Consider the following 4,437-nt stretch of genomic DNA (forward strand, 5'->3'; position numbering starts at 1 on the left):
CAAAAAGAAAAAAGCATAACTGAATCAAACATAAAGAAAAATATAGCAAGCACCACCATACCTGAGACAGAAATTGAATCTTGAAAGAGAATACTCTTAACTTTAACTCTACTCGTGGCACCTTCATCAGCTATAAAAAATACTGAAACATGACCAAATATATACAAGGATATGATTATAGATACATAGTATGATATTGCATTAGGAAAGGCCAAAAGAATTGTTTTATAACCAACATCTAAAGGAAAAGCGGGGACATGTAATAAATTGCTTCTTTCTTTCTAGAAGCAGAGCAGGCAACAACAAATCTGTAACTATACGTGATATAGATCTTGAATTCATATGAGCTGCCTTCCAAGGAAACAGACTTCTTGCACAATTTTATTGATCATTATCATATGTTAGATTCACTTCCAAAATCAAAGCCTTGCCGCATTCAGTTCTTTAACCTTTACAGCTAATTATTTATACCCAGAATTTTGCAATTTCCAATTTCCATGCCAACAATTGTTTTTTCTTTTTTTTCCCTTCAAATAAGTTTCCTCTCTTCTCTACTTCATTTCTCCACCATTCCTCCCAACTCCCTATCAGATTTTAAAGTAAGTAAAGGGTCTAAGAAATCAAATGCTGGTAGACGGATCCTAGTTATGGAGCCTACAAACAGTATCCTATATAATTCTGAGTACTTAGATTTACACTAAATTAGCTATCATAAATAATGATATGGCTATAACAAATTAGTACACACTTGTTCGCATTTTTCCAAATTCTCTTTGTCACCAGTGTATCCCTTCATAAACAAGGAGAATCAAAATTAGAAAAGCAAACAAACCAGAGTAAAAGATATGTTTCCGTAACAGCAGACGCCAAATGAGAAACCTTAGCTGACAAAACAAGATGTAAGAATTAAGTATGATAAGTTTGTTAATCTTTACCTTCAAAAGTTCCATCTCTTCTTTGGTAGGACAAAACTTAATGAGATTTTCCACCTGATCTACATCTAATACTGATTCATCCATAGCCAGCACAGCAGCCTGAGAATATCCATTTTAACATGTTAGATAATACTTAACCACATTATTCGAGGTGGATATTTCAGATTTGCTGGCAAGAGCTATTATCGGTGGCCTTAGGCACATATACAAGTCAATCAAATTTCAATAAGCATCTTCTATGTAAATAAAAAACACTAATATTTACTAGAAAGCAACATGCATAAGAATGATATTTTCATTATAAAATCTTCTATCCTGAATGATCAAAAAATTTATTCACGCCAATTTTCAGCTTACCATCATATCAGGAAGTAATATCTTAACCTACCAAATCAATGAATACAAGTATGTAACCAATAATACTGGATTATTCTTTGAACCACTAGATGTGAACGAACCTTAGTCTCATTAGTCTTTGTATCCTTTCCACTGACTTTGCCTTCCTGGAACAGATTCAGCGCCTGACACAGGCTGCACGGATCCAATATCAGTGATGAGAAGGAAGAGCTTAAAGAACCATTGATCAATAATTCCCAATCTTCTGGCTTCTATCTGCATTAGCTCTGCAAATTCATAGCACACACAAACCACAAATGGTGTTAGAAATAATAAACTCTGTTTGAAGAGGCGACAATTCGCACACTTGAGGCCAATAATCTTCTCAAACAAAACAGAAAATCCTAACGAAGCAAGAAGCAGAAACTCATAAAATTAGAAAGCCCAAAAAATAAAACCCCCAAAGCCTTCAAAAATTCACAGAAGAAAAATCCATACACAGAGAACAAGTGAGATAGAGGGTGAGACAAAGAGAGAGCGAATGAGATAAAAAGTGAGATGACGAGCGACAAAGAGAATGAGATTGAGAATTATTGTAGGTGGTCTGTGATTGCTTCTCAGCTACCAGGAAGCTAAAACCATTCATGCAGTAAAACCCCTAATTAAAAACCCTAAAATTGGAACCTAAAACCTCCCAAATTTCACAGAACAAACTGAAAATCGATACATACCTTCTCAGGTGAGCGACGATGATGATGCTGAGCGACGACGACGATGCTGAGCGGCGACAGTGAGCACACGCGATGATGATGCTGAGTGGCGACGGTGAGTGCACGAGATGGCGATGCTGAGGCGACGGTCAGCGCATGCAACGACGATGGTCCGTGCGGCGGAGCCCTAGCCGGCGTCGTCCTCTCCTTCCTTTCCCTCTCCTCTCTTCTTCTCTTCTTCTTCCCATTCTCCACTTTTCTGATTTTTTTCCTCTTTTGTGTGTGTGTTGAGTGAGGATGAGAGTGTGAGCTGGTGAGTAGTGAGCTGGTGAGCGGCGCAGTGATGTGGTGAGTGGTGGGTGGTGATTGGCGGTGAGTGGTGACTGGGTGATGAGCGAGGGTTCTTCGCGATGATGAGTGATGAGCTTTGGAGGGAACAAAGGCGCTGTGATTCATGTGGTTCCAGAAAGGGGATAAAGGGGATAATGAGCTTTGGAGGGAACGAAAATTTCACTAAGTGTTGTGAGTTTGCTTTAATTTGGATCGAAAAAAAAAAAGAGGGAAAAGCGCTTATTAGGCATCATTTTAAAAGCGTACCCAAAACTTAATAAATAGGCTACCTTCAAAAAGTGTTCCCTTTGATATAAAAAGTGGACCCATAGATATTAACATAGGGCTACGCTTTATAAGTGATTTCTATAATACCTAAGGCTACACTTTTTAAATGATGCCAGAATTGTGTTTTGTTTTCTCTAAAAAAAAGGCAACACTGAGAAAAGCGTAGCCTATTCTATAAATAGGCTATGCTTTTCAAATGTAGCTTAAAAAAACGTAGCTGAATGGGTATTTTTCTTGTAGTGTGCCATGTCATAGGAGACTTCCTGTGGTGGATTTTGGGTGTTGATAGCTGAGACTTGCATGCCACCCATCTGTTGAGTAAGTAGATTTATTTGCTGAGACATCAGCTTATTCTGAGCAAGAAGAGCATTAACAGCTTCTACTTCCAACACGCCTCTCCTCTGAGGGGTCTCAGAGTTCACAGGATTCCTGTTAGATGAGTATAAATATTGGTTGCTTACAACCAATTCAATAAGCTCAATAGTCTCCTCTGGTGTCTTCTTCTTGTGCAGTGAACCGCCTGCAGAAGTGTCTAGGCTCATCTTGGATATCTCACCCAAACCTTCATAAAAGATATCTAGTTGGGTCCATTTGGAGAACATGTCCGGAGGGCATTGCCTAGTCAGTAGCTTGTATCTCTCCCAAGCTTCATAAAGTGTTTCACTCTCTTTCTGTCTGAAGGTCTGAACCTCTAACCTAAGCTTAGTCAGCTTCTTTGGTGGGAAAAATTTAGTGAAAAACTCTGTAACAACCTTGTCCCAAGTATTCAGACTCTCCTTTGGTTGTGAATCTAGCCATAGCTTTGCTTTATCCCTCACAGCAAACGGGAAAAGCATGAGTTTGTACACCTCTGGGTTCACTCCATTTGTCTTCACAGTATCACATATCTGCAGAAAATCAGATATAAATTGATTTGGGTCTTCGTGAGGAAGACCATGATACTGGCAATTTTGTTGCACCAGGGTGACCAATTGTGGCTTCAACTCAAAGTTGTTTGCAGTTATAGGAGGCACCACAATGCTCTTTCCATAAAGATCTGCAGTAGGAGCAGAATAAGAGCCAAGCACTCTCCTTTGTTGATCATCCCTATTCGGATTTGCCACATTGGCATTAACATTATTATTGGGATCCATAGTCGATTCTGTAGCCTTGCAAAGTCTTGCTTGTTGTGAACGCCACCTGAAAGTTCTTTTAGGTTCAGGATCAAAGTCTAAGAGATGTTCTTTGTCTCTGTTCCTGCGCATACACAAGCAGAAAACAAGAAAAGATGGGACTCTCTACGTCAGAGTGCAGAGAAGACCCTGTGAGGTAACCTGTGTAAAATAATAAAATAAAAATACTAAATAAAAAAAATTCAATGTAAACAAAAAAAAGAAAAAAAAAGTAAAGAAAAGGGAAAACGAAAAAAAAGAAAAAAAATAACGTAAAAAATTGCAAAATAAAAAAATAATAATAAAAGGAAAATTTATATATAAAAAAATTATCTAATCTAAGCAATCAAACAACGAATAGTTGTTAATCACTATCAATCCCCGACAACGGCGCCAAAAACTTGGTGCGGTATTTGTAACCCACTAACTTATTGGCAAGTGCACCGGGTCGTACCAAGTAATACCTTACGTGAGTAAGGGGAGGATTGATGGATTAAGCAACAATAGCGTTTGATAGGATTAGTTAGACAAACAGAAAAGAGTGTTTTGGTATTCAAAAAGCAATAAATAGTAAATTAAGAATTTCAGAAAGCAAGCATCAAATGAGTTCTGAAATATATATGGAAAAACAGTTAAGGCTTTAGAGTTATCTATTTTTTGGATTGACTTTTCTTATTAACTATTTTA

General features: G+C 37.8%; 1 long non-coding RNA gene across 2 annotated transcripts; it reads right to left on the reverse strand.

Annotated features, from left to right (window-relative positions):
• On the reverse strand, positions 334 to 1,589 carry LOC107612214. Of its 2 annotated transcripts, none has more exons than XR_002352552.1 (3): positions 1,394 to 1,589; positions 936 to 1,034; positions 334 to 790 (listed from the first exon to the last, which is right to left on the reverse strand). It is a non-coding gene; the product is annotated as an uncharacterized LOC107612214 (long non-coding RNA). The 2 variants fall into 2 exon arrangements; XR_001613642.2 differs by lacking the exon at positions 1,394 to 1,589 and adding an exon at positions 1,293 to 1,308.

This window comes from Arachis ipaensis, chromosome B08, assembly GCF_000816755.2.
Source record: "Arachis ipaensis cultivar K30076 chromosome B08, Araip1.1, whole genome shotgun sequence".
Lineage (NCBI taxonomy): Eukaryota > Viridiplantae > Streptophyta > Magnoliopsida > Fabales > Fabaceae > Arachis > Arachis ipaensis.